The sequence below is a fragment of the Triticum aestivum genome, chromosome 2A, assembly GCF_018294505.1.
Source record: "Triticum aestivum cultivar Chinese Spring chromosome 2A, IWGSC CS RefSeq v2.1, whole genome shotgun sequence".
Taxonomy (NCBI): domain Eukaryota; kingdom Viridiplantae; phylum Streptophyta; class Magnoliopsida; order Poales; family Poaceae; genus Triticum; species Triticum aestivum.
Genome location: NC_057797.1, coordinates 30,665,351 through 30,688,643, shown reverse-complemented (window position 1 = coordinate 30,688,643; position 23,293 = coordinate 30,665,351).

The window sequence follows — 23,293 nt, the reverse complement described above, 5'->3', positions numbered from 1 at the left end:
GCTCTCGTGGAAAAACACGAGTGTTTGGAGCTTGACTCAAAGACGCAAGCGTCCGAGCTTGCGGCAGCCCTCGAAAGCGCGAAGTCTGCCAAGGCCGAAGCCCAGAAAGCCCTCCAAGAAATTGAAGCGATGAAGAAGATAGCGGCGGGTAAGGCATTCATTATGCAAAGAAAGCACATGAAAGTGAATTACTTGTTACTTACCCGAGTCCGGAGCTCTCCAGGAGCATTCGTAGATTTGCCCCGCAGTGCGTCTGATGCCGCCGCCTACTATCGAGCCGAGGAGGGGAGCTCGACGGAGAAGGTGTTCTGGTCTCAGTATGCTGAGGCCGGACACCTAGTGCCTTTGAGTGACCAGCTGAAGCAAATGGTCGAGCTCCACAAGGTGGCCGAACAGGCCATAAAGGGCCTCATAGATCGGCTTTGGCCTGGAGAGGCTCTGCCTGGGAGCTACTTCGGGCTGGTGAGGCGGCTGGTGGATGCCTGTCCACGGCTTGAAGTAATCAAGCGCTCCATCTGCATCCAAGGTGCCCGTAGGGCGCTTGCCCGTGCTAAAGTGCACTGGGGCAAGATGGATGCGGAGAAGCTGGTGAAGGACGGGCTGCCGCTGGGCAAGGAGCATCGCGTCCCGGAAGCGTATTATGAGGGTGTCCTGAAGGGTGCTCGCCTTATAGCGGATGAATGCTCCAAAGATTTAATTTTTGAGTAAACTCGCATTTGTGATCCTGTACGCTGAAAACTTGTTCATATGCGCTAAGCAACGCTTTTGAATTTAAAATATTACCTTCTGTGCAGCCGTTTATCAAATTTGAGAGATGGCAAGTCGTCAGCTTCTGCCCCCATGCCATGAGTGCTGGGGTGTTCGGGATAAACATGAGCGCTCTTTTTCCCATTCTTGGGTCCTTCGAGGGAGGCGCTCAACACAACGAACAAGGCAATCGGACTATAATGCTTGAACACTCTCACTTAGCCATAGAATTCCATAATTTTAAATTTCGGTGAAGCCCCTAGTGTTCGGAAGACCGAGTTCGGGGCGCTATCCACACCTAGGCCAAACAAAGCCGACTCATCGCTCTAAGCGGCATAAGTCTTTAGGGACTCGAAAACCTATCGAACAGCGACCAGCTCTCGCCTCATCATGACGGTCAGTTTTAGCTTTCTCTACTGAGGTGCTTAGGCCAGCTCAACTGGGGCACAATCACAGTAGTTCTCCTTGTGCTACCTTAGCCGATATAACGGAACGTAAGGTACCAAAACATAGGAGCCAGGCAAACCCAACTATTGACCCAAGACATGATTCGGAGCCGATGCATATAATGCTATAAGTTCGGGGTGCCGCACTTGTGAAAGTGTTCGGACTTCTCACACCGTATTGTGGGGTACTTAAGCCCCTGGCGTGTTGAACGTACCAAAGTGTACGGCTGCAACATGTCATTAATGAACATATATTCGTAAAAAAAGAGTAATGCAATAATAGACGGAAGCTATGCATTGTTTATTTAAAAAAGCTGAGATCAAAGAAGAACGATACAAATAGTGCGATAAGCAAAAAATAGTACTATTTAACGTGTCCTTTCCAGGGCGAGCTGCGGAATGGTATGTGAAACAGGTATACTGCTCGTTATAGAGACCACCTTAGAGTTCCATAGTGCGGCGTAGCTTTCTGCTTCCCTAGTTGTATCGTTTGTGCGGCAATTGTACTGTTGGACAAGCCTTCCGAAGAATGGAGTCGTGAAAATAGGAGAAAATTAAGAAATCGTCAGCCCCTAGTGCGGTTTAAGCCGCGTTTCGGGCGTGCCGTGATGGTGCCCCTCCCCCTGTGCCCATGGTATTTCCAGAGCGTAGTTATGTACGCGCAACACTGGTTTCGCAAGTTCGCAAGGGCTGGGGTTGGGGCCGCATTGCTACGCTTGCTCGGAACGTGCCAGGCGGTCTTGTTGTAGGTTACTCTGGGCGCGCTTGACAGTGTCCAGACGTTTAATGGCCGGACTGGAGAATTGCCTTGAGAGGCTGCTTTGTACTTCCGCTGCGATAGCCGCCGTATGCTCCTCCATTCGGAGAGAGCGTTTGGTGTTTCCATCGACCGTGATGACTCCTCGAGGGCCTGGCATCTTGAGCTTGAGGTATGCGTAGTGCGGCACCGCATTGAACTTAGCAAATGCGGTTCGCCCGAGCAGTGCGTGATAGCCACTGCGGAACGGGACTATGTCGAAGATTAACTCCTCGCTTCGGAAATTATCCGGAGATCCGAAGACCACTTCAAGTGTAACTGAGCCTGTATAGTTAGCCTCTACACCTGGTATGACGCCTTTAAAGGTCGTTTTAGTGGGTTTAATCCTCGAGGGATCGATGCCCATTTTCCGCACTATATCCTGGTAAAGCAGGTTCAGGCTGTTGCCGCCGTCCATAAGGACTCTAGTGAGGTGCAATCCGTCAATAATTGGGTCTAGAACCAATCCGGCGAATCCGGCAGGAAGACCAATGCGGATGCTAGTGGGGTGGTCCCTTCGATGAAAAGTGATTGGGCAGGAAGACCATGGGTTGAACTTTGGGGCGACTGGCTCCATCGCGTATACATCCCTTAGCGGACGCTTCCGCTCCCTCTTGGGGATGTGGGTTGCGTATATCATGTTCACCGTCCGCACTTGTGGGGGAAAACCTTTCTGTCCACTGTTGTTCAGCGGCCGGGGCTCCTCCTCGTCATCGCTATGCAGCCCCTTGTCTCTGCTTTTGGCATTTAACTTGCCTGCCTGCTTGAACACCCAACAATCCCTGTTGGTGTGATTCGCTGGTTTTTCGGGGGTGCCATGTATTTGGCATGAGCGGTCGAGTATTCGGTCCAAACTGGACGGGCCCGGAGTATTTCTTTTGAATGGATTTTTCCGCTGACCGGGTTTAGAGCCTCTGAATCCGGCATAAACTGCCGTATCCTCAGCATTGTCGCCGTTAATGCGGCGCTTTTGCTTGTTGTGACGCGACCTGCCACTGCTGTCCTTGGTATACGAATTACCAGGGCTCTTGGTCATGTTATTGCTGCGAGCTAGCCATCTGTCTTCTTCCGCGCAGAAGCGGGTCATAAGTGTCGTGAGGGATACCATAGATTTCATCTTTTCCTGTCCTAGGTGCCGTGCAAGCCACTCGTCGCGGATATTATGCTTGAAGGCTGCTAGGGCCTCTGCGTTCGGCAGTCAACGATTTGATTTTTCTTGGTTAGGAACCGTGTCTAGAATTGTCTGGCCGATTCCTCTGGCTGCTGAATTATGTGGCTTAGGTCATCGGCATTTGGTGGTCGCACATAAGTGCCCTGGAAATTGTCGAGGAATGCGGCTTCCAGGTCCTCCCAACAACCAATTGATTCTGCTGGCAAGTTGTTAAGCCAATGCCGAGCTGGTCTTTTAAGCTTGAGTGGGAGGTATTTGATGGTGTGTAGGTCATCACCGCGGGCCATGTAGATATGAAGGAGATAATCCTCGATCCATACTGCAGGATCTGTTGTGCCATCATATGATTCGATGTTCACGGGTTTGAAACCCTCGGGGATTTGATGATCCATTATTTCATCTGTGAAGCATAGTGGGTGTGCGGCGCCTCTGTATTGGGCTATATCACGACGCTGCTCAAACTAGCTTTGTCTACTGTCTTTGGCCCGGCCGGATTTACTGTATCCGGCGTGATGAGTACCGTCTCGTTCCATGGGGCACCCACGTGATCCGTAGATCGATCTTGTTTGCCTTGCCTTGTCCTTCAATATATCTCGCAGGTTTGGCGCATTTTCCCATGCCTTGGTATTTTTTCAGCGGCGCCGGGGTGCGGCTTGAGTGGAGGGCCGAGAGGCCTCTCTGTCGCGGCCACGGGGTGGCCGGTCGGCCGCATCATGCGCTGGTGATGTAGGTTTAGGTGCTTCCTCCTCTAATTGGGGTAGCAACCTGTGCTTTGGGTAGCTCTTGGAGGGGCGTTCGAGTTCATACTCTTCGGCCGCAAGGACTTCAGTCCATCTGTCAGCTAGCAAATCTTGATCAGCTCTAAGCTGTTGCTGTTTTTTCTTGAGGCTGCTCGCCGTGGCCATAAGCCTGCGTTTGAAACGCTCTTGTTCGATGGGATCCTCCGGCACGACAAATTCGTCATCGTCGAGGCTTGCCTCATCTTCGGAGAGAGGCATATAATTATCGTCCTCGACTTCTCTGTCTGCCGCTCTCTCATGAGGGCTGGCTTCTCCATCCTCCTGTGCTAAATCTTGCTGGAGGTGGTTGTCTTCGGCACTGTGTGGGGTGTTATTATCTCCCGTGCCGGAATCACCGTTTTTGCTTTGGTGGGATTTAGAGTGGCGCCGCTGACGCCGGTGCTTAGGCTGCTTCTTGGAGGGGTCATCCTCCGCTGTTCCATCGCCATTGCCTTCTTTTGGGGTGTCCACCATGTATATATCATATGACGAGGTGGCTTTCTAGTGCCCTATAGGCGTTGGTTCTTGATCGTCTCCTGCATCGGCGCCCATACCGTCGATGTCTTTGGAGTCGAAGTCGAGCATGTCGGTTAAGTCATCGATAGTGGCTACGAAGTGGGTGGTGGGTGGGCTTTGAATTTCTTCATCATCCGCATCCCAACCTTGCTGACCATAGTCTGGCCAGGGCTCTCCTAATAAAGAGAGAGACTTTAGTGAATTCAGAATATCGCCGAAGGGCGAGTGCTGAAAGATGTCCGCGGCGGTGAACTCCATGATCGGCGCTCAATCGGGTTCGATCGGTAGGGGCGCGGAGGGTCGGAGTTAGGAGAGGAGTCCGGCTCCTTGGAGTCACGGGCTTCGCAGAGAATAGGGCTGGTGTTCGGCTCGATCGCCATTGGGATTGCAGCCCCTGAGGCGGTGTCTAACCACCCATCCTCGATTGGTGTGATCGGCTCCGAGCTAGGGGTCGGAGCAGACACAGGTGCGGCCTCCAGGGCACTGTTCGGCGGCAGAGCTAGACCATGCCCATCGTGACAGTGTGGCGCGCTCGGCTGTGGCTCGAATCCGTCGAAGATCAAGTCTCTGTGGATGTCGGCCGTGTAGTTCAAACTTCCAAATCTGACCTGATGGCCAGGGGCCTAGCTTTCGATCTGCTCCAGATGGCCAAGCGAATTGGCCTGCAGTGCAAAGCCGCCGACTACGAAGATCTGTCCGGGGAGAAAAGTCTCATCCCGGATGGCATTGCTGTTGATGATCGGAGAAGCCATCGGGCCTAAAAGTGACGACACAGAGGAACTCTCAATGAAAGCACCAATGTCGGTGTCAAAACCGGCGGATCTCGGGTAGGGGGTCCCGATCTGTGCGTCTAGGCCAGATGGTAACAGGAGGCAGGGGACACAATGTTTTACCCAGGTTCGGGCCCTCTTGATGGAGGTAAAACCCTACGTCCTGCTTGATTGATATTGATGATATGGGTAGTACAAGAGTAGATCTACCACGAGATCAAAGAGGCTAAACCCTAGAAGCTAGCCTATGATATGATTGTTGTCTGTCCTACGGACTAAAACCCTTCGGTTTATATAGACACCGGAGAGGGCTAGGGTTACACAGAGTCGGTTACAATGGTAGGAGATCTACATATCCGTATCGCCAAGCTTGCCTTCCACGCCAAGGAAAGTCCCTTCCGGACATGGGACGAAGTCTTCAATCTTGTATCTTCATAGTCCAGGAGTCCGGCTGAAGGTATAGTCCGGCTATCCAGACACCCCCTAATCCAGGACTCCCTCAATGATGCAGCAGAGTAGCGTAAGTATTTCCCTCAGTTTTTGAGAACCAAGGCATCAATCCAATAGGAGGCCACGCGCAAGTCCCTCGTACCTACACAACACAAAGAGCTCAACGCAAACAACGCGATTAGGGGTTGTCAATCCCTTCACGGTCACTTACGGAAGTGAGATCCGATAGATAATATTTTTGGTATTTTTAATATAAAGATGCAAAGTGAAAAGTAAAAGGAAAAGTAAAAACAAAGCAAGATTAAAGTGATGGAGATTGATATGATGAGAATAGAGCCGGGGGCCATAGGTTTCACTAGTGGCTTCTCTCAAGAGCATAAGTTTTCTACGGTGGGTGAACAAATTCCTGTTGAGCAATTAACAAAATTGAGCATAGTTATGAGAATATCTAGGCATGATCATGTATATAGGCATCACATCCGTGACAAGTAGATCGAAACGATTCTGCATCTACTACTATTACTCCACTCATCGATCGCTATCCAGCATGGATCTAGAGTATTAAGTTAAAAATAGAGTAACGCTTTAAGCAAGATGACATGATGTAGAGAGATAAATTCATGCAATATGAAATAAACCCCATCTTGTTATCCTCGATGGCAACGATACAATATGTGTCTTGCTGCCCCTTCTGTCACTGGGAAAGAACACCGCAAGATCGAACCCAAAGCTAAGCACTTCTCCCATGGCAAGAACTCCCAATCTAGTTGGCCAAACCAAATGGATAATTCGAAGAGACTTGCAAAGATAACCAATCATACATAAAAGAATTCAGAGAAGATTCAAATATTGTTCATAGATAGACTTGATCATAAACCCACAATTCATCGGTCTCAACAAACACACCGCAAAAGAAGAAGATTACATCGAATAAATCTCCACAAGAGAGGGGGAGAACATTGTATTGAGATCCAAAAAGAGAGAAGGAGCCATCTAGCTAACAACTATGGACCCGAAGGTCTGAGGTAAACTACTCACACTTCATCGGAGGGGCTATGATTATGTAGAAGCCCTCCGAGATGACGGCCCTCTTCGGCGGAGCTCCGGAACAGGCCCCAAGATGGGATCTCGTGGATACAGAAAGTTGCGGTGGTGGAATTAGGTTTTTGGCTCCTCTTTTGATCATTTGGGGGTATGTGGGTATATATAGGAGGAGGGAGTACGTCGGTGGAGCACCAAGGGGCCCACGAGGCAGGGGGCGCGCCCTGTAGGGGGGGGAGCCCCCTACCCGCGTGACCTCCTCCGGTACTTCTTGGAGTAGGGTCCAAGTCTCCTGGGTCTTATCCGAGAAGAAAATCACGTTCCAAAAAGGATTTTTCTGTTTGGACTCCGTTTGATATTCTGTTTCTTCGAAACACTGAAATAGGCAAAAAACAACAATTCTGGGTTGGGCCTCCGGTTAATAGGTTAGTCCCAAAAATAATATAAAAGTGGAAAATAAATCCCAATATAGTCCAAAACCGTAGATAATATAGCATGGAGCAATCAAAAATTATAGATACGTTGGAGACGTATCAGGTACCGGTATTTGAATGGTGCGAGGACAGTGGATATGTAGTATACCGACTTCTGAAGCGGGAATTTGTGTCCGTCCTGCTCTCGATCAACGACGAGCACGACACTCAACTCCTGGTGTGTTGCCAATATGTATAATAACATGGGTTCGCCGACGTTCAGCGCGGCCAGGATTGGGTTGCTCGCAAGGAGGGTTTATATTTCTTCCAGTACGGCTGTTGCCGCATCCGTCCACTCGAAGTGATCAGTGCGCCGGAGGAGGCGATACAGTCGCAATGCTTTTTCTCCCAATCTGGAGATAAATTGGCTTAGAGCTGCCACGCACCCTGTGAGTTTTTGGACCTGTTTAAGGCCCGTTGGCGTAGCCAATTGTGACAAAGCTCGGATTTTGGCTGGATTTGCTTCAATTCCTCTTTTGGAAACGATGAAGCCCAACAGCTTTCCAGCAGGGATGCCGAAAACACACTTTTCCGGATTGAGCTTGATGTCATATGCACGGAGGTTGTCAAATGTGAGACGTAAATCGTCTATTAGTGAATTGATGTGCCTAGTTTTGATGACGACGTCGTTCACGTATGCTTCAACTGTCTTGACGATCTGTTTCTCCAGGCATGTTTGAATCATGCATTGGTAGGTGGACCCGGTGTTGTTGAGCCCGAAGGGCATGGTGTTTAAGAAGAATGGCCCATATGGGGTAATGAATGCCGTTGCGGCTTGATCAGACTCCTTCATTTTGATTTGATGGTATCCGGAATATGCGTCGAGGAAGCATAGTGAGTCGTGTCCTGCGGTGGCATCAATGATCTGGTCGATGCGGGGGAGGGGAAGGGATCCTTAGGGCAGACCTTATTGAGGTCTTTGAAATCGATGCACATGCACCATGATTTATCCTTCTTTGGCACCATCACCAAGTTTGCTAGCCAACACGGGTGTTTTATTTCTCTAATGAATCCGGCCTCGATTATCTTGGCTAGCTCCTCCCCCGTAGCTTGACGTTTGGGTTCGGAAAAGCGTCGTAGTGTTTTCTTGACCGGTTTATATCCCTTCAATATATTAAGGCTGTGTTCCACCAATCTGCGTGGGATTCCTAGCATATCCGAGGGGTGCCAGGCGAATATATCCCAGTGCTTGCGTAGAAACTCTCGTAGCGCGGCGTCTACCGTTGGGTCTAGTTGTGCCCTGATAGATGCTGTCTTCTTGGGGTCCGTTGGATGGACTTGGAATTTGACTATTTCTTCTGCTGGTTTGAAGGAGGTGGATTTGGGTCATTTGTCCAGGATTACATCGTCCCTATCCACCATGGAGCGTAATGCGGTTAATTCTTCGGCCGCTAGGGCTTCAGATAATGCCTCAAGGGCCAGGGATGCGGTTTTATTTTTGGCGCGGAGTGCTATGTCCGGATCACTGGCGAGAGTGATTATGCCGTTGGGCCCGGGCATCTTGAGCTTCATATACCCGTAGCGAGGTATAGCTTGGAAGCGTGTAAATGCATCTCGCCCCAATAGGGCGTGATATATAACAGTTCCAAGTTAGATCAAGCACATGTGATGGTGGAGTAGGGGAGATGTGCTCATCATGTACACGTATGTTCTAGAAACAGGAACACGTGTCATATTCATAGGCACTAAGTGTAAAGTAAGCAGATGCAATTCAACAAAGTTAGAAGCAATGCAAGCTAGACATCATACACACCATGCAACCACATATAATAGTGCCAAGTTAGAGCAAGCACCTGTGATGGTGCAGTAGGGGAGAAGTGCTCATCATGTACACGTATTTACTAGGAACAGGAACACGTGTCATATTCACAGGTATTATGTGTAAAGTAAGCAGATGCAATTCAATAAAGTTAGAAGCAATACAAGCTAGCCATCATACGCAACATGCAACCACATATAATAGTGCCAAGTTAGAGCAAGCACTTGTTATGGTGGAGTAGGGGAGATGTGCCCATCATCTACACAACTACGTTGACTGTCTAGCCTTGCATTGTCTTGCGAATCTTGTTGGGAGGATGGTGGAGTAGAATTTGTAGAGAACCTCCGTTTTAGTTGCTCGGAAGGACCACCATCATCCAATGCCTTGCCAATTTCCTTCAGCTTTATTGATTTTGCATTGTGAGGTCAAACCGACAAGAAAAAGGAATAGAGTTCGCTCTTCAGAACTCATTCATGCATGATACTGACGAACACTACTCTGATGAAAAGCAAAGTCATGATACGAGGATGGAATATGTATGAAAAAATGGACGACTTGACATATTCACACCTATGATGTGGTAACTAAATAGAAGGCACTTTAACAAATTAGAAGCACTTCAAACTAGACACCATATGAAAGGTGCAATCAATATCACTCTGCCAAGTTAAAACTGTCTCGTCATAGGTGGCGTTCATCAAACTAGAAGCAATACATGCTATAAATCATATTCAAGACGCAAACCAATATCACACTGCCAACTTAAAGGTGTTCCATCATAAGTGACTGATGCAGGATACACAAGAAGAGTAGTTTCATGTAAGAACATGGTGTGATAGACAGATATAATATGTACCAAAAACAGTAAAGTGTGTCATATTCACATGTATCATGTGTAAGCTAAGCAGATACAGTTTACACAAACTAGGAGCAATACAAGCTAGACACCATATGCAACATGCAACCAGATATCACACTGCCAAGTTAGAGCAAGCACCTTGGATGGTGGAGTAGGGGAGCGGAGACTTGGACCTTGTAATGCACTATCAGTACAAGCAGAATCGGTACAGATGCTCCGTTTACGTTGCTGCAGAGGACCACCATCATCGCCTTCCTTCCTCTTTCTTGATTTTGCCTTGTAAAGTAAAACCCACAAGAAAAAGGAATAAAATTTGCTCTTCAGAACTCATTGATGCATGATACTGACGAACACTTCTCTGATGAAAGGCAAAGTCACCGAGGATGGAATATGTACGAAAAAATGGACGGCTTGACATATTCACACCTATGATGTGGTAACTAAGCAGAAGGCACTTCAACAAATTAGAAGCACTGCAAACTAGACACCATATGAAAGGTGCAATCAATATCACTCGGCCAAGTTAAAATTGTCTCGTCATAGGTGGCGTTCATCAAACTAGAAGCAATACATGCTAGAAATCATATTCAAGATGCAAACCAATATCACACTGCCAACTTAAAGGTGTTCCATCATAAGTGACTGATGCAGGATACACAAGAAGAGTAGTTTCATGTAAGAACATGGTGTGATAGACAGATATAGTATGCACCAAAAGTGAGAAAGCGTGTCATATTCACACGTATCATGTGTAAGCTAAGCAGATGCACTTTACACTAATTAGGAGCAATACAAGCTAGACACCATATGCAACATGCAACCAGATATCACACTGCCAAGTTAGAGCAAGCACCAAGGATAGTGGAGTAGGGGAGCGAAGACTTGGACCTTGTGATGCACTATTAGTACAAGGAGAATCGATACAGATGCTCCGTTTACGTTGCTACAGAGGACCAGCATCATCGCCTTCCTTACTCTTTTCCTTCCTCTTTCTTGATTTTGCCTTGTCAAGTCAAACCCACAAGAAAAAGGAATAAAATTTTCTCTTCATTACTCATTGATGCATGATACTGACGAACACTACTTTCATGTAAGGCAGCCACATGATAGGAGGATGGAATATGTATGGAAAACAAGACGGCGAGACATATTGACATGTATGATGTATAAACACTACTAGGGAAAAGGCTAGCAGCAGCGCGGGTTTTTAGGCTATCAGCAGCGCGGACAGCCGCGCTACCAATAAGTTAGATGTGGTATTCATGAATGGTAATACGTCCATTGCAAAGGAAACCAATGTCACAGAACCATCTCAGGATTCCATTTAACATCAGACACACAACCATCATCGAAGTACCTCCCCTAGTGGTCCACCACCAACCTAAACAAATCACTTCTCTAGATGTATCTACCAAGGCTTGGAGTTCAGACGCTAATGTACCCGAATCCTGCTTCCCCCAGACGATGGCGTCGAGGACCTCCACCTCGAAGAGCTCCGGTGTCAAAATCACCTGGATGTTCATCTGTTCGACATGGCCACCGTGCTTCACAGCAAAGTCCGCCTCCAAGTGGTTGAAGAGCACAACACCCACCGGGCCATGCTAGTCAGCGTCGATCACCCCTGCGCCCACATCGGGAAAGTGAAAACTTGTTAGTACGCAAATTGCATCAGTTAAACTAGATAGTATATTACAATTCACAAGGCCCATTAAGTTTAGATTCCTTATCATCTAGCAATTTAAAGGTGCTCATGCCGAATATATATATATATATGCTCAATTCCTCACTTCTTATTCAAACTAAATATATAGATTTGGCAAATGCATAGAAAAACATAAAGTCCAAAAGAAACACAGAAATGCATATGTGAACTAAATTACTTTGTGTGTTAGCAGATATCTTGTTAGGTTATTCACTATATATAGTACCACACCAGGCGAGGTGATGTGTTTACTTCACGCCGCAATGTTTGGCACCAAGTTCAGTCTTGGAAGACAAAAACAATACATTGCTGGGCGGGACAAGGCTAAGAAAAATACAGAAATTTGTAGTTACTAAATCATTAGCATTAATCTGTGCCTTTTGTCGTGGGGGTCATGTGTCAACTGATTTCAAGTATGTTCTTGCAAGCTACAAAGATGTTAAGAATTACTTGCAATCTGGTTTTTGCAAGCCACAAAGTTGTTTAGAATTACTACTTATCTAGTAGTACAAATGTTGAAAACAGATTATGAACTAGTCTAGACTCTACATACACGTACGTGATGAGCATTGAAGCATTCACTCAACCAGGCTGTTTAGGATCATCAACCTAGTGGATGTCGTCCGGTAATAGAGGAAGTGCATCCTATATAAGGCACCCAACAAAAAGCTAAGTGACGACTACTGTTTTCTCAGGCAGGGTGTACAAATTTAATAAAAATGAAAGTGCACTTGCACTATAGAGTCCGATATATCCAGTTGCTAGGGCAAGTGTGGGAGTCCTGGATTAGGGGCACTATAGACTCCGGACTATCTCCATTGGCCGGACTGTTAGACTATGAAGATACAAGGTTGAAGACTTCGTCTCGTGTCCGGATGGGACTCTACTTGGCGTGGAAGGCAAGCTATGCAATACGGATATGGATATCTCCTCCTTCGTAACCGACCTTGTGTAACCCTAACCCTCTCCGGTGTCTATATAAACCGGAGGGTTTTAGTCCATAGGACACAACAACTACAACATACAATCATACCATAGGCTAGCTTCTAGGGTTTAGCCTCTCTGATCTCGTGGTAGATCTACTCTTGTACTACCCATATCATCAATATTAATCAAGCAGGACGTAGGGTTTTACCTCCATCAAGAGGGCCCGAACCTGGGTAAAACATTGTGTCCCCTGCCTCCTGTTACTATCCGGCCTAGATGCACAGTTCGGGACCCCCTACCCGAGGTCCGCCGGTTTTGACACCGACAACAAGTACTAAGGTCTAAGACAATATGCTACTAAATGATTGATTTTGCTGTTGCTCATGGACATAGACATGAGCAAGCACATGGCAGGGCCATGAACCTATAAAAAGCATCAATTGTTTTCAGCTCCATGGCAACATGTCCAGTGGAAATCAAGATACTACCCACTTGCACAACTGAATCTACCATGCGCATGCAGGAGGCTACAGCTTCCTCAAAAAACAAGTAAAGAAGAGCATCATGGTTTCCTCACCCAAATACATTGACCCACTCGCCATCTGCCTTCCCTTCGCTGGCCGGAGCCATCAGCTCCGTCCTGGCAGCCTCCGTCGCCGGGGTTATAGAGAATAGAATGGTCCATGGCTCTGCATGAACATCGAACATATCTCTGATAGAATTACATATGAATAAAGCATCACTCCTGACAATTTCATCAAGAAAAGGGAAGTTAGCTAACTTATAGGGGAAACAAAACATCAAGATTCTAACTGAACAAAAGGAAACCTAGTCCAACATCGCATTTTTTAAGAACATGAGGATGACCCCCGTCCAACGGCGCATAGGCCTAGTGGAATTTTATTCAAGGACCAGACAAGAGCATCTTTCAGTTTACTACAATATGTAATTTAAATAGCACAAAGCAAACAACTATAAAATGACAAGTGAACTATGATCCAATATTGTGCAGAATATTAAAATGAAGTTGGATTTTTTCATATTCGAGTTTTTCTTAATAGTAACTTAAAAAATAAATGAATATATGCATAAGGTGGATTTTCACATGCAACCTGTGGTAGTTTCAGTTTGTGCCGGCTTCAATTGTCACTCCAAACCTCTATTTCTCTTGTGGGCAACTCAAAATTGTTTACAATCTGTTATCTGCAAAAAATAAAATGGACTGAACTGAGTTAAAATAAAAACATTACATGAATAGGCCAGACATAAACCTCTATATGCTATGCCGGATTAAGATAAAATAAACACATTGCATGAACTGAGTTAAAATGGACTGAACTGAGTTAAATCGGCTATTTTCATTTATAAGTGATATATATGCTATGGCAAGCAACAACTCATTACATGAACAGGCCGACAAGCCATGCCGTGCAATGATCTGTTCATCGCAGAGTGTAGAACCATTCACAGGGCAGCCATTCAACAGCAGATATATAGAGATTGATCCATCATCCAACACATTGATCCGCTACGAAATTACCACACGATAGTATGATGATATTCACATGAACACAACAACAGGCCTGTCATACACACACATACTACTTAATGATTCATTCAATAATAGTTCATGAACTAGTAATAATTCCCAATAATAGTCAGCAGCTAGAGGAAGGACACCACAAATAGGTGGAATTCCAGCGAACCTAATGATTCATTCAACTCAACTCTGCTTTGAACAAAGTTGGCCTCATTTAAATAAGAAGAATTGGAGAAGCGGACTTTCAGATCTACAGTACATACATTGGGCCAAAATTAAGGTCAAATTTACCTACAAGACGGCATGTATAATAATAGTAGTAGTAATTCACCACTGAGATAGATGAGAAGATGAATTGATATGGGATTGTGAGACTCGACAATGACGGGTACAATATCAAATTTATCCTTCCTTTGCAAGAGAGGAAGAGAAATTAGATTGGGAATCGGAAGAAGGTGGGTACGGCCGGTGGATCTGTTCATTGTTGTGGAGGAAGGAGGGCTTGTACGCTCTTGGGGTAGTCCTCTCCTGCCTCACCTCACCTCGCCTGCTGCCTCACGCAACAAGTCAGCAACGCTACTGTGTGTGCGTCTGCGTCTGTGCAAACCAAAGCTGGCTGCGCGTGAGGGAGGGAAGGGAAGGAAAAAGGAAAGGGAAAGGGAAGTAGATCGAGAGAGTACCTTGGCGGCCATGGCATCATCGGCCGAATGGAGCGGAAGCAGACGGAGAGATGGAGGTCCTGTCCAGGCGCGCGAGCTCGCGATTGAGGAGATGCGGCCAGCGCCATGGAGGTGGAGCTCCAGGTCTTAGCCGTCGGCCATGGATGTGGATCTCCAGGTCCAAGCCCTTGGCGGATCTCAGACTGAGAGCCGCCGCCTGACCTATTCTCCTCTCATTGTCTTCTAGTGAGGGGAGGGGCGAGGGTGGCGGTGGCGGCGGTCGTGCGGAGGCCTAGCCGGCCGGCTGCAGCGCTCGGGGCTGCACGCACTCATGGATTGGGAGAGGAGAGGAGGTGGAAGAAGGCCGGCGGGTGGAACTTTTTTTATAAACATGGGCAGGTGGACGGTGGAGTGGTTGGTGGGGTGGGAGCAGATGCAGGTGGTAGCGTGGGGTTTATAACCCGCGCTACTACTATCGACTTAGTAGTAGCGTGGGTTTATAACCCGCGCCGCGCTACTACTACGACTGGTCCCGGGAGGCACGGTGGAAATCACTTAGTAGTAGCGAGGGGTAAAAACCCACGCTACTACTATCGGGTTATTAGTAGCGCGGTTTCCTCAAGCTCGCTACTGCTAATTAGCAGTAGCGTTTGTTTTTAAACTGCGTTGTTGCTAAGATTCTTTGTATAAGGTTTTTCCTGGTAGTGAAAGTGTAAACTAAGCACAAGGTGCTTGAACTTGTTAGAATCAATGCAAGCTAGAAACCATATGAAAGATGAAACCAATATCACTCTGCCAAATTAAAAGGGTGCCCTAACAAATGTATTTGACCAAATTAGAAGCAATACATGGCAACAGGCTAGAAATAATATGCAATATGCAACGAATAAAGGTGACTCATCGTAAGTGATTGATGCAGGATACAGAAGAGAGGTAGTTTCATGTAAACACAAGGTTAACACATAGATGTAGTGTGTAACAAAAAATAGGAAGGCATGTCATATTCACATGTATAATGTGTAAACTTAGCAGATGCAATTTACCCTAATTACAAGCATTACAAGCTAGACACCGTATGCAACATGCAACCACATATCACGTTGCGAAGTTAGAGAAAGCACATGTGATGGTGGTGTGGCGGAATTGCGGTCATAAACTAGAGAGCTACGTTGACTATCTTCATTTAGCCTTGCTGTTTCTTGAGAATCATGTGGGGAGGATGACACTACACACTTTAAATGAGTATGGCCTCTCACAGTAACCCACCCGGGTGACTGTCTCATCATAAGTGATTGACGACGGATACAAAAGAGCATTAGTGTGATGTACGAACATGGTTAATAGACATATATGTAGTATGTATCAAAAATAGGAAGGCATGTCATTATCAATGGTATAATGTGTAAAGTAAGCAGATGCAATTTAACCAAATTGGAAGCAATACAAGCTAGACACCATATGCAACATGCAACCACATTTGACAATGCGAAGTTAAAGCAAGTACCTAGGATAGTTGTGTGTGGTAATTGAGATCATCAACTGCAGAGCTACGTTTACGGTCTCCAACTGTTGACACTGCATCCTTTGGAGCGCAGAAAAGCTTAGTGCTTATCTTCGAATTACACTGGAGCGACTTCTGTCTTTTCTTTTCAGCATTCATCAACACTCCGTCAGAGTCTGAAACACACATGCATAAAAAAACAATAGTGTGAGTATGGGTGAAGTGTGTGCACAATTAGTATAGTGTAAAGGTAGCAGATAGCAGGTCGATGAGAAATAAATGATGGGAGACATATGATAGCTCTACAACATGCATGGCACACTAAATTACTACAAAATTCTATGAAAATAACATTCGACTGAAAACAAATAGGTCGGTCCATTTTTTCTGCATCGTCTGATGTACAAAGAACAGGCAGATTGCCTTCATCTACCTCCAGCCAGTCAGTGTTGATGATCTTCCTCGAAACGGCAGCGACCACCGGCCCAGTCCCCTGCGTGCGCCCTCCCCTCGACCTCACTGCACCGCCATGCTTGGCACCGCCCCCCGTCCATCCATTCAAGCCCCGCCAACCTCCAGATTGGGTGCAAGTAGCTCCTGCGCCCCACACCCCTATGATAGACACCGATGCGCCGCTTCCCCAGCGAACAGGTGGATTAGGTGCTCCGCGCGCCTAAGCGGGTGCTGCTTCTGTTGGTTCGCTTGAAACGAGAAGTATCACGAATTGAAATCTAGGCGGGCTACTAACCTCCAGCAAAGGTGAAATAGTAAAGGGAGGAAACCTTGTGCATTTAGTATCACGAAGAAGATGCAGCAAGAAGCGCTCAACTAGTTTCTTTCATGGGATGAATACGGTGTGAGCAGAGACGTAAGGTTTGCACGAATAAGGGAAGAGGGGTACCTCTTTCTGCTGGCAGTGTCGTGTCCTCCTTCTGTTTTTCCAACGATCTTCTTATGGTTCGCTTGAAATGAGAAGTTGTGGAGGATGGTGCATCCTTGGACGAACCCATGGCCAAGTTGTTGAGTGTGGTGCGGTGGCCGTCTGTCAGCGGCGGGGAAGCAGATCTGAGGCGGTGAACGACGGCGTAGCGGGAACAGCTCCGATGCGTTGGACGGCTACGACGTCGAGCGGCAGCAATGATGCGCAGGATGGCGTGGTCGGAGTAGTTCTGGTACAGCGCACGTTGGCGTCAGCGTCGGCGTCATGGAGGCAGCTCTACCTCGGCTTCAGCTGCTAAGTCCTTGAGGGCGTTACGGTTGCGGTTGCGTTGGACGACGATGTCGGCGTACTGGCTCCGGCGTGATGGAGGAGGGCAGTGGTGGATTGGGCGCTATGGGGTGGAGGACGGAGGAGGCTGGGGTTTTGCGGCTGGTGGGGAGGGCGTTTTAGCGCCCACGGAGTATGAATGGGGAAATGGAGGGAGGCGAGGAACTTAAGGGGCAACAATATTTTTGTTTGGGACGCGTTTGTTTGAAATTTGGGGAAAGTTACAAACTTTTCCCCCATCTAAAATTTTGGACATATTGCGGGTTGGGGGTAGGACAGTGATCTCAGGTGTCCCAAATGTGGGCGGGATAGATTTCGGCCGAGCGCATGGGTGTTTAGGCGCCCACGGCGTAAGAATGCTTCTCGGAGGCGGTTGAGACTGGCGTCTTGGTGAAGTTACAAACCAACCCCGATGGTCATCGGGCCAATAGGCTACAAGGGCCAGAGTCAGGACAGTAATTTCCTACCACCAAACATTAGCCTCACGCGGTTTCGGGTGACCATAGGCCTATTTGGCGCTTCGTTCAATATTTGGGAGCGGAAGCATTAACGTTTTCGGTTCTCTTGAATTGAACATTTAGGATTTGTCAAACTTCACAAATCTTTACTCTTGAAAATCCTAAAGCTACGATTATTTTGGAATGGAGATGGTACATTTGAATATACATTGTACACGAGTATATATTAAAAAAATATGCAACTTACCTCAGTTCATGCATGGTTCCAGATATAATCTCCTTGGTTGCAAAAAAAGTTAGACATGTGTATGAATATATATAGCATGTTCAAACGCAGAACAAAGGTTGGTGCCCCCTTTTACATCTGATTTACAAATGCCATTATCTCGGGTTCAAATAGATGAATGCACTTCCTATGAATTCGAAGCGTCGAAACCCTCTTTATGTTGAATTCGACATGTATTCTATTTCGTAGCTAGCAATTTGGAATGTATCCATGCAAGTGACAAATCTATAAAGTGCTTCACACTAACAACATGTAGTGCACTAATTAATGTTTATATATTAATTGCAAAAGCATCCATTGCCTGTATTTCAAACCGCTCTCACTCTATGGATCAATGATATGAAATAAACACATTCACATGTTAGAATTCAATAGAGTATGGGTGTCTGATAGACTGATTTTCATCCATACGCAATTTGCAAAATTCATGATCTCATCCAAATATTAATGCGTAGAACCACCTTTTACACGTAGATGCACTATGCCTCGGCTCGTTCTCGCAAACATGCTATATATCTCTCTATCTACCGCATAAGTGCACACACTTTATATGCATCGGCATTTCTCTTTCACACATGCTCACAATCTCTCTCGGGGTGTCGGGGAGTCTCACGCACATTCTTTCTCTGTATCTCTCTCTCTCTCTCTTTCTGACTACTATGTATCACTCTTTTCACTAATCTTAGTTGGAAAACACTATTTCTCTCACATGCATATATACACACGCACGGTCTCTACTAGCCCTCTATACGCACATATATATATATGTGCCTACGTATCTCCCGCATGCACATTATCTTTAGGCCTCTCTCACACACACATTGCCCCCCAGACACACCTCTCTCTTAGTAGTTGGCAGATATGATTCTATCATTCGGTAGGATATCCCTTACTATTAGGCTGGATGGTAATACGAGGCAAAGTTTTACCCTAGTTTGTACTCTTGCAGTTGAGGAAAAATCCTACTCCTGTTACTGTGTATTAGTGATAGGAGTGTGTGCAAAGTACACGTGAATACCAGGCATTATGCGTGTGTGTATACTATCGACGAACTAGCCCCCAAGCTTGTATAATATACTGGGGGCCTAGGGTTACAAATCATATATAGTCGGCTTATCACCAGTGGGGATAGAGTCCTCCGTGACTGGTAGCTAGCTTCGTGTTGTACGCCGAGTCCTCCACATGGGTCTTCATATAACGCGTCTCGATCCAACCTATGTGGCGTAGGGTGGAACCGACCCTGAGTCATCATGTTGACCCACCACAACTAGAAATGATGTGCCCACCACACCACACACGCAATTGGCCACTAAGAAAATAAGCATATACAATAGTACAATGTTATACATGAAAGTTAATTGCATGGTGCATCCAAAAATATTTGTTCTGCATTGTGAATGCTTATATATTCGCCTAAAATATTAGTCAGGGGAAAGAGAAACGAAGGTCATATCTCTCCTTGTCTCCACCGGACATCCCCTCTTTGTACACCACTTTCATGTATGCACACAAACTATCTCTCGGCCCTCTAAAAGTACGTATGCCCACGACACATTCACGCATGACGGTCACTGTATTTCAAGCTAAAGCACTATACAGTCACTGGAGTTCAGAATATGCTCCTTACGGTCACCGTATACAATCTCGAGGTGATCATACGGTATCTAGCTCACGATACGTCTCCATATTTTCTTGATGACACCGACGGACTTTGCATTTGATGCGTGGTCCGTATTTTGTTGACGACACTTGCGGTTATTGTATTTGAAGCGAAAGCACGATATGGTCACTGGACTTCAGAATAAGCTCGTCTCTGAAAGGTTCTTTCAATGATATAATTGTCACATTGTGCATGTCATGTACTATTAATCTTGTCAATAGTCAAAGGCGGTCTAAAAAATCTCATTACTCCCTATGTAGATGGAAGGAGGGAGTATGAATCCATGTTATGTCTGATTAAATTTTTTCGCTTGCTGTATAATGCATGTAACCTACTCATACCAACATTTTAGTGCATTCCAAATGTCTATACTACCGCTGCAATTCGAACTAAATTTGAATTCGTTTCTCTATTTCAATAAGAATCTACAATCATGATTGTTGCCAACTTCAACCATCAAAGTTTCCTTGCTATCCGCCAGATATAAATCAGACGGCCTATAATGCAGGATGGCAGGCACACCATCATCAACAACTCCGTTTTTTATAAGAGTAGAGATAAAATATATTAAATGTAGTATACCATGTTCATAACCACACCATTTTTATCACCGCTATATATATTCACAAATCCGTCGGTTTTAAACACTATGATAAATTCTTCAAATATCCGAATTCGCTTTTTATAATGAAGTATATATGATCTCTATTCGTCTTTTACACCCACACGACCCTCTTATCTTTGTAGCTAGCGCTAACTTTCTCTTGTGCATGCACACGCCCGCATCCCTCTCACCCTCCCTCAGCATTCTCTAGCTCCATCAAGCAAATTCGTGTTTTCACTTTAGGTCGTTCACCCACGGTGTGTGTGGGCCCCCCCAGATCCTTCTTTACGGCACACATCGATCGATACGCCTCTCTAGCCAGGTGTGCCTAACACAAACACAAGCTTCCCCTCTTCTCTTGTCACCATCCATGCCTCGCTCCCACCACTCTTTTCATTGTTCTCGTAATCGCACACTCCTCCCCCTCGATATAGTATGCCTCTCGTACCACCTCCTACATGCATCCCTCTCTCTCTATCCTTCTCCTCGTGCCTCATTTGCTTCTAACACACACATGCATGTATACCGATCGATCTCCCAACATATACCTAGATCGACTTTAGCTACCCCCCCATCGATCGACAGACCTCACAAGTTATGTCTCTCCTTTCTCTTACAAAGGGCGATTGATTTTCCTATGTAGTTATGTCTGCTTACCACAGCCACATCGTCCCCCTCATCATTCGTGCATGCCTCCTGACCCGTCTCTCACACACACGTGCACAGACAACAAGCAGCCATCTCCTCTCTTATTGATATTGCAGGCGTGCCCTCTGTTTGTCTAGCAAGCCTATCCCACCATTTGTTAGAAGCAACTCCACTACCACCCCCTCCAACACTCTAGCTCTGTCTCTCTCCCAACCTTATTCATCTCCTACACATATGCATGGATGCCGATCGATCTCCCTTAATACATGAGGCAGATCGATCTCCTTAATACATGATGTAGGCCTCTCTCCTCCTCCACACATATACCAGCCATAGTACCTCTATAGTTAATTGGGCCTCCCTCTTCCCCCATCACACACCGATAGTCGAGTGCTGCAGGTAGGTATCCATGCCACAGAGACAAACTGCACATGTCCCATCTCACATTCCAGTAGGCTAGCCACTCTATATCTTTAACGTGGGCACACACAAATTCGATGGCACTCTTTATCGATCGCGCGCGCGCGCACACACACACACACATCATCCCTCTCTTCGATTCTATAGACACCTCAAGCTGATGATACCTCCACTCTCTTCTCGTGGATCGCCCCCTCTATATATATGTTATATCCAGGACTCTATTTCACACACATTGCATATGTTAAATTTTTTGATTGACGCCCCCCCCAAAAAAAACTCTCAAGAACCCACACACTATATCTCTCTAGGTTTGTATCTCTCTCACACAACCCCACGTAGGTGGTGTACGTATACAAGAAGAGAATAGGTGCACCGTGCACGTACTCACGCTTCGTGCCCAGCCACACCCGCGCGGGTACACGGTGGAGCTCATTTCTTTACGAAATGGTAGCCCACGTGCTAATTTGAACGTTTATTACTAGAGGGAATAGTGCGTACACACATGCATGCAGTGGTTCCACCCCGGGTACACACATGCATGCACTCCGTAGTAGTACAGTACATGGAGAGAAAATTGTGGACTTGATTGCGGTTACCACGCCCTAATTAATTGAGCATTAAACCAAACGCGTCTAAAGTCTCTCTAGTGGTGGAAATGCATTGAGAGAAATGCATCATAATGAAGCGCGCCCTGTAAACTGTGACGGAGGGTGGAGTAGTATGAAGGTGCAAAACCAAGTACCCGTACTAGTACTGCGCTTGGCTCTTCGCCCCTTCGTGAAGTCGAACAATGATGGTTCTCCGCATGTTGGGTACTACAGTGTATGCCTCTGACAATCTGACACCGAATGGACTGATGCATGTCCACCGAGGGTAGGTTGCATTAGTCAAAAGGCGTAAGCGAGCTTCACCTTGTCCTGCTTCTCCTCGGTCTGCGATTTGCACTACTAGGAAAAGGGCTAGTAATGGCGCACCAGTTTTGCCCACTAATGGCGCACTACTGGTGTGCCATTAGTATCACGCCACTAGTATCTCTTACTAATGGCGCACCACCGGTGCGCCATTAGTATCTGGTATACTAATGGCGCACCGAGTAGTGCGCCATTAGTATAGAACACCATGCGACATTAGTATGCCTCCCAGGGGGCCATATTTAACCATGTGCTTTGGCATACTAATGGCGCACTATTGGGTGATGCGCCATTAGTGTGATTATAATAGTGCGCCATTAGTGTCTTGTGTGGTGCGCCACTAGTATGAATATTAGGGATTTTTTTTCATTTCTGATATTTTCACAGGTTAAAAAATATTAGAGATAACATACAACACAGATCATATCCAACACACAAGTTTCATCATATATACATACATAGCCAACACATAGTTCCATCGTTACATATTACAAAAGTTTCACAATGTTCATTCAACACCGTTATCCATCAATTCACAAAAGTTTCACATTAATACAAAATAAAAACACAAATGGAAAAGAAGCACTCCATCCATGCAAGCTTCCGTGAATTAAATCAAATCTGCAAAATGATAAACAAAAAGTTAGAAGAAGAAGAAGAATAAGAAGAGAAGAAGAAGAAGACTAGAAGAAGAATAAGAAGAAGAATAAGAAGAAGAATAAGAAGAATAAGAAGAAGACTATAAGCTTATTATGTAAACTTGATCATTTTGTGCTAACATAAGTAATTTTGGAGCTAACCTATAGGAAACTAAGCATATAAGCTCTAAGTTAGCATATTAGAGCCAACTTAAGTAAAATGAAGCTAACCTATGTCATTTTGGATAAAAAGAAGAATAAG